At 48.8% G+C, this 8,302-nt stretch overlaps 1 long non-coding RNA gene across 1 annotated transcript in view; it reads left to right on the top strand.

The window, feature by feature from the left end:
• Positions 1-1,404: 1,404 nt before the first annotated feature.
• LOC140409594 (uncharacterized) overlaps positions 1,405-8,302 on the top strand; it is a 28,242-nt gene continuing 21,344 nt past the window's right edge. Inside the window, exon 1 of the long non-coding RNA XR_011940416.1 lies at positions 1,405-1,539. This is a non-coding gene — a long non-coding RNA (uncharacterized lncRNA). The remainder of the gene's footprint in view (positions 1,540-8,302) is intronic.

The following is an 8,302-nucleotide window of genomic DNA, read 5'->3' as shown; positions in this document are numbered from 1 at the left end:
GTGCATAATTGGTCCGTTGATCTGTCCATCATTATGTATGTATGTATGTGTTATGATGTTCACTTGAATATCATGACAACGTGTTCCAGGTTGAGTTGCACCCCACCTGTTCCAGAACAGCTACAACACGGGCATCTACCTGTCAATGTGGAAAATTGCTCAGATATGTAAATGTTTTCATTATTTTATGAGGATGTGGGCATCACTGGTAAGGCCAGCTGTCCGTACCGTTCCAGGTGGTAGAGGCTGTGTGTTTGGAAGGTGCTCTCAAAGGAGGCTTCACAAGTTTCTGCAGCATATCTTGCATATGCTGCACAGTCGTGACGGGAGTAAATGTTTTAGGTGGTAGATGCCAAGCGGGCTGCTTTGTCCTGGATGGTGTTGAGTTTCTTGAGTGTTCCTGAAGTTGTACTAATCCAGGCAAATAGAGAGTGTTTCATCACACTCCTGCCTTGTACCTTGTAGGTGGTGGACAGATTTTGGGGAGTCAGGATATATGTTAATTGCTTAAGAATCCCCAGCCTCTGACCTGCTCTTGTAGTCACAGTATGTATGTCGCTAGTCCAGTTCAGTTTCTGGTCAATGATAACATCCTGGATGTTGGGGTTTCAGGGATGGTAATGCCACTGAATGCCAAGGGGGCAATGATTAGATTCTCCCTTGTTGGAGTTGGTCACTCATGTGGCACAAATGTTACTTGCCACTTATCAGCCCTTTCTGTTGACCAAAACTGTGAACATCTCCCCAAATATTTCTCTTAGTCATGTAATAACATATGTTTGTTTTCCAAAGGTTTGAAAATCGGTTCTTTGACAGATATTTTGTGTAAGCATGCAACTGATTTTGCTTTAACATATTGTCAAATGCCTCATACAGTAAGAGCACATTTGCCAAATTAATTTTGTTCAAATTTGGGACATTTTTTCACTTTATCATGTTTAAACTTTAAAATAATAACTACTAATTTTTATATAAGACCTGCAAATTTTAAGATAGGCGCAACTAAATAATTTATTTTATTTAAAATAATTAGCACACAAAATTTGGGAAATGCTTATCCTGAATTTCTCATTTTGTAAATTGATTTCTCCGAAGAATTTTTGAATTTGTGTGTAATCGTCTGTTGCTTTCATCGGGTCCCACTGACACTTGGCTGAAAAATCTAAGCTCCTGTAACCCTATTTAAACCGAAGTGACAGTTGTTCAACACCTGTCATCCTGGCTAACGATGCAACAAAGGATCTGCACAAAGGTCAACTGTCAAAATGGAGAAAAATAAAGAGTAGTATTCTGTATATACAGGAGAACAAATGGAATCATGGCAACAGTAATAAACAAACAAGAGTATCAGTGAAAAGGCTGCAATCCAAGAAGAATCCGGGGGAGTGAGAAAGTTATATTTTGCTTGCCATTGTGAAAAGTGTCCTTGGCTTGCCTTCGCATTGTTTTCTTCCGTGAAACTGAATATAGATGTTGAGATCAGGTTCCAAAACAGAACCAAAGGCATCAAACTAAATGATGTGCTTGACGTGATAACAGGTAAAAATAAATACATTTCTATCTGCTTCATTAGTAAATGCCAATAAGCCTTCTTCGAAAAACTAACAACAAACGTGTTTTTTGGTAAAATCTGTGGTGAGTTACCTCTTTTTTCTGAAATATCAACTTCAGTAATATACTGAGCAAATAGCGTAACAGGTCTGCCCTTCAATGAGTAGCTGTGTACCAAACATTCCTCAAAGTTCATGTCCCAGGCCTACTGCCAGCTGTGAGAACATAAGAAAACTCCAGACTGTCCTCCCTTGACAGAATGAGTCTCAGATATCAAAGCCAGTAGCAGCAGAGACAGCGATGGCTTTAAGGAGGGGTGGATAGTGTTCAACAAGGTGAAGCTTGTATAACACATGGCGAGGTTATCATAAGTTCCGTCGACCTACAAGAGGCATGACCGATGATTACCAAAGCAAAAGGAAACGTGAAAAGACAACTTATGTGCATCACAGACCAGATAAGGGATGGTCGGGTTGAGGTTAGTTGTGACTTCATTTGGAAAGAGACTGGGAAGTGAAGGAGAGGCTCGATTTGCAAACTTACAACAGGGTGGACTTCAAAGATCTTTGTGTTCCAGGATAAGGTTAGAAGGCAACCATAGGGTAACAAGAATATTTCTTGGTATAAAACCAAGTTAAAACGCGAAGTTTACATATTACAGAGATGATTATACTAGGACAAGCCGAATCACCAAGAAGCTGACCAACAGATGGCTGATGAAGCTGAAAGAATCTGTGGAGAGCCATTCAGAAAGTGAAAGTCAGCAACAGAAAGTCCATACCAAGCAGTGTTTTGGATGGGCCGGGTCTACCAATTAATTAAAGTCCTGCACACTTAGTAATAGACATGAGCAGCAGAATTTTTTGTTTTATAAACATGTTTATTAAGGCATTTATAAATAAACATCAAATAAACCCACAACCAGGATGAAAAAGATAACCAACTAGATAACAAACAGTAGAAAAACAGCAGTACTTCTTAACATGAACAATAACACATCTGTGCACTGACAAATAAATAGTGGGTGACAATGCATCGCATTGACTCACCCTGTTGTCAACTAGCAGTAAACTAATAAGATATTTGTGTTTGAATTTGCAGTTGCTAATTGGGCAGTAAGTAAAGACATTCACCATCGCCTATCTGCCTAAAATGGCATTAATATCGTTAATTTGTCACATCACTCCCTTTGTTAGTCTCTTTGCATTTCTTTCTTGATTTCACTATGATATTATATTTAACCATAAAAGAAAGTTGACTTGAGCCCAAGTTCATTACAGAATCATAGGGCTGAATTCTCCGCCTCACGCCGCTGATAGTGGAGCTACTGATAAGCCAGAGAATCCAAATTGTGAAGAAAATGGGATCGGCGTCCAATGCTCTGGCCCCCCACTGGTGTCGGGATCAAGGTTCATGCTCCGCATCAGTGGAAGGTACAAATGGGTCAGTAAGACCCATTTGCATCCACTTAGCGGGCAGGGCACCATATTCTCCAGGACTGAGTGATTCTTTGGGTCGCTGGGCCGGGAATCACATGGGCAAGAATTACTACTGGTGCCAATAAACATGGCCCTGATGTGATGGACCTCACAGTGGGTCGAGGGGGTAACTTTTCAAGAGAGTTGCCCCCAAAGTCCATCTGTGAACCACCCTCCCCTCCACAATGCAAAACCTGACCACTCCATCCCCCCAGAGATCCCCTAAATAAAGAAACCATTCCACAGAGGCTCCCTAAATAAAGAGACCATCCTACAAAGATCCCCTAAATAAAGAAAGCCCCCTACAAACCCCCCCCCCCAGAAGAGAGACCCCTGTCTGGAAGCTGGAGAGTAATCCAGATAGAGGCAGTGAAAAAAATTAATACTTTAACACTCGCCTGGGCAATGCACCTGCAGGTGCAGGCATAGGAAGCAGCACCTGTCAATTCCTGCAAAGAGAAAACAAGTCAGCTGGGTTTAAACCCCCTCAGATCTTGGATCTGCAAGCCTTTCATTCCTTTCTCTGTGATATTGATTTTACTAGGCTGTGATTGGCAGCTTCCGCACCCTCCCAGCTGTCAGCAGTGTTCCATTCATCCTCCTTCATGACTGAATTATTCTGAAGTGGTCTAATTGCAATATTTATACACATCAAGCTCCTGGACCACTTCAAACAGAGTTAAGTGCTGTCAGTTTCTAGATGACCATTTCAAAATCACTCAACAGTGAAGGAATGTGATTGGAAAGCTTCCTGACAGAGGTCGCTTTTCTGGATTGAGTTGTCTCCCAATTTAGGGGGTATCTGTGGGGGCTGTCTTTATTTAGGGCGCCTCTGCGAGGGTTCTCTTTATTTAGGGGTCGTTGTAGGGGTATCCTTATTTAGGGGGTCTCTGTGGGGGACCCTTAGGCGGTTTCAGTGGAGGGTCTCTTGATTGAAGGGTCTCTGGGTGGTCCATTTATTTTGGGGATCTCTGTCAGGAGGGGGTGGTTGGGTTACCCCTATACTGGGGGAGAGGGGGAGCCAAAAAATCCTGGGGGAGGGGCTGAATTGTGATTGCGGTGGGGGGTGGGTTGGCCAGCTGCGGAACTCATTATCGGGCCGCTCGTTTAAAATGGTGGCCCGATAACAGGATTCCCTCGGAATCCTTGTCATACCAATGTGTGCATGGCAAAGGATTGGGAATCGCTTCCTGATTTGCGCGCCAGGCATCAAGTGCAATTCAGTTCTGGTGGGAGAACACAGGAGTGAATTCTCTGTTTGTGACAATAAGTGCTGACGCTGGGACTGAATCGTGAGTGTTCTAAATTGACCAAAGCGGTGCCGGCCCCGGAGCAATTCAGGACCTATTAACGGGCTAGCACTGGCCAATGTCCATTCCCTGTGCTCCACAGCTGAGAGCATTGAAATCCTGGTTGGGGCGAGAGCGGGCCTCCAGGACTGGCGGCAGGTGGCGGGGGAGCCCCCGTAGCTCACTCCAACTGCACCCCATTCCCAGGAGTAGCCAATCGGGCATCCAGAGGGAGGACTCAATGTTGAGGCCTGTGCCGGTGACACCCACAGAGGAGGAGCTGGAAAAACTCAGCACCTCTGAATCCACTGCCCCCCACCCCCCCCCCCCCCCCCCACCCTGGCATATCTGATGGGCAGCGGGCAGATCAGAATGACACCACGGCTTCTGGGACACCCAAGTGTCCGATCAGTCCCAACAGGCTACACGGTGGCCCTGGCCTGCATTACAGTCCATGTCTCCACATGTCCCCCTCCCACCCTTCTCTCCCACACCCATTCCTCTCAGCATCGCACCCCTGGCCTTGTCGGTGCCCCACACTGGGCAGGGGCCTCTGGGGTTTCGGTGGCTGGCTCTCACATGTCGGCTGTATGCTCTGCGGCCCGTCTGATGCCCTCCTGTGGGATCTACTGGGGCATCTTCCTTGGCTGGGCCACGTAATGCCCCAGCTGGGTAACACCTGGGTGTAGTTGGGAGGTGGGGGCACCCATATGGCCAGTGTCACTTTGCGCAACCACGGGCCACAGTCAGCCGTCAGTGGGGTGTGCAGCAAGATGGCTGCCTTGCAGGCCGCAGCAATCGCGGCCTGTGCCTGCACACTCTGTATCAGGGGATCTCCCCACCCCCACGGCCCATCACTTGGGGACCCCTCGCTACTCCCCCGGCCCTGGCAGATGCCCGCCTAGCCAATGGCAGCACTGGCAACCCACAGATGCACCTTTGGAACATGCCCTACCTCCTCCATCTCCCTCAGCAGCCACGATGCGTGCTTCTTGATTTTATATATCACAAGTGAATCCTGCTATCAGTAATTCTTCCCTGCGGAGGCGGAACATTGCTGGAGGCCCGGAGAATACCGGGGGCGGGCCCGTTAATGATTTGCCAACGATGTTTACTGTACAATTTCCATGGCCACGTGGACGTGCGCTATAGAATACATTCACGCTGCTGTTGAGGGGCCAGAGCGTGGTATTCCGATTTGCACCCGTCCCAGCGATTCTCCGGCCCGGCCCCGGGGTGAGAGAATCCCGCCCCCTGTCTCCACACTGGTGGGGGAATTGCTGGAGTCGGAGATGGTGTGTTAACTGAACACCTTGAAAAATGTTGGTCAATCAGGGAAAGTCAGCATGGATTCGGGAAGGGGAGGTGATACCTGACTAATCTTATTGAATTTTTTGAAGAGGTGACTAAGGTAGTGGACAGGGAAATGTCTTTTTGATGTCATTTATATGGACTTCCAGAAGGCATTTGATCAAGTCCCACAATTGAGACTGCTAACTAAGGTGGAAGCCCACAGAGTTGATGGCAAATTATTGGCATGGTTTGGAAATTGGTTGAGTGGCAGGCGACAGAGAGTGTGGATAGTAGGTTGTAGCGCACAATGACTTACGAGAGAGACGAATAGAGATGAAGTCGATGAGGCTTTATTAAGCGTGACTTGTTCCTCGCAGTTCAGCAACAGACTGGAGCTGTGGGGAGAAGCCCGGGTTCTTCTACTCCACCTTCAGGGCGGAGCTAGGGATCAACAGCCAACCAGGACCCGGGATCTGTCAGCCAATAGCATCACGGCTTCACAGTCCCACATGACCCCGAATGCATACTACCACATTCACCCCTTGTTAAAAATGAACCCGGCGGGGTGGTGCTTCGCATGGTGGTAGGGGTTTACAAGGCTGGTCCTGGGAGGAAAAAAATTTTTTGACATGTCCTTTCAATGCCCTACACTTTGCCCTATATTGGGCTATGTACAGGGTTTGTGACTATTTACAATATTCGTAAGAGGAAAAAGAACATTCTCGTTACAGTCCAACAACATTCTTGTGTTACACCGATGCCACGAGACGAGCGGGCGGCCTGGCCTTCCTTGTCGATCGCCTCAGCCCCGGTGGTGGTGCAGGTGCTTGTTCCAGCGTTGTCGTCTCCGGGAGCTTTTCGGTGTCTGCTTCTGTTTCACTCCTGGTCGGACATGGGAGGAGGACCGATCCTCCCGGGAAGGGGGCGGTTGTGGGGTGCGCCGGTGGCAGGGAGGGGGTGGTCGGTGTCGGGGGGGGTGGGCGTGTTGCCGGTGGGCGCCAGGTCTCGCAGCGAGACCGTGTCCTGTCGGCCGTCGGGGTACGCCACGTAGGCGTACTGCGGGTTCGCGTGGAGGAGATGAACCCTCTCGACCAACGGGTCCGATTTGTGCGCCCGCACATGTTTCCGGAGCAAGATGGGTCCTGGGGCCGCCATCCAGGTTGGCAGCGACGTTCCGGAGGAGGACTTCCTGGGGAAGACAAGGAGGCGCTCATGAGGCGTTTGGTTAGTGGTGGTACACAGCAGCGACTGGATGGAGTGGAGAGCGTCCGGGAGGACCTCCTGCCACCGTGAAACTGGGAGATCTCTGGACCGTAGGGCCAGTAGGACGGTCTTCCAGACCGTGCCGTTCTCCCTCTCTACTTGCCCGTTCCCCCGGGGGTTGTAGCTGGTCGTCCTGCTCGAGGCTATGCCCTTGCTGAGCAGGAACTGGCGCAGCTCGTCACTCATGAAGGAGGACCCCCTGTCGCTATGGACATATGCGGGGCAACCGAACAGTGTGAATATGGTGCTAAGGGCTTTAATAACTGTGGCCGCTGTCATGTCGGGGCAGGGGATGGCGAAAGGGAAACGGGAGTACTCGTCCACCACGTTCAGGAAGTGTGTGTTGCGATCGGTGGAGGGGAGGGGCCCTTTGAAATCCAGACTGAGGCGTTCAAAGGGGCGGGAAGCCTTGATCAGGTGTGCTCTATCTGGCCTGAAAAAGTGCGGTTTGCACTCTGCGCAGATGTGGCAGTTCCTGGTGACTGTACGGACCTCCTCCACAGAGTAGGGGAGGTTGCGGGACTTTATAAAATGGTAGAACCGAGTGACCCCCGGGTGGCAGAGGTCCTCGTGGAGGGTTTGGAGACGGTCTATTTGTGCGTTGGCACATGTGCCGCGGGATAGGGCATCGGACGGCTCGTTCAGCTTTCCGGGACGGTACACGATCTCGTAGTTGAAGGTGGAGAGCTCGATCCTCCACCTTAAGATCTTGTCATTTTTAATTTTGCCCCGCTGTGCATTATCGAACATGAAAGCTAAGAACCCGGGCTTCTCCCCGCAGCTCCAGTCTGTTGCTGAACTGCGGGGAACAAGTCACGCTTAATAAATTGTAGCGCACAATGACTTACGAGAGAGACGAATAGAGATGAAGTCGATGAGGCTTTATTAAGCGTGACTTGTTCCCCGCAGTTCAGCAACAGACTGGAGCTGCGGGGAGAAGCCCGGGTTCTTATACTCCGCCTTCAGGGCAGAGCTAGGGATCAACAGCCAACCAGGACCCGGGATCTGTCAGCCAATCGCATCACGGCTTCACAGTCCCACATGACCCCTAATGCATACTACCACATAGGTAAGTACTCTAATTGGCAGGAGGTGACTAGTTGTGCACCACAGGGATCTGTGTTGGGACCTCAATTATTTACACTATTCATTAATGACTTGGATGATGGCAGAGAAAGTCATATATGCAAAACTGGACACCTTTTCAGATTTAGATATATTGCCACATGTACCGAGGTACAGAGAAAAGTATTGCTCTGTGTACAGTCCAGGCAGATAGTTCTTACATGAAAAACATAGGACAAACAATAAATACACAATGTAAGTAAATAGACATCAACATTGGGTGAAGCATACGGAGTATAGTGTTACAACAGTAGAGAAGATACATAGAGAGATCAGATCAGTCCATAAGAGGGTCATTCAGGA

Source organism: Scyliorhinus torazame, chromosome 3 (assembly GCF_047496885.1).
Source record: "Scyliorhinus torazame isolate Kashiwa2021f chromosome 3, sScyTor2.1, whole genome shotgun sequence".
NCBI classification, from domain to species: domain Eukaryota; kingdom Metazoa; phylum Chordata; class Chondrichthyes; order Carcharhiniformes; family Scyliorhinidae; genus Scyliorhinus; species Scyliorhinus torazame.
Note: the sequence above shows the minus strand (reverse complement) of the source record. Positions and strands in the feature narration are given on the sequence as shown.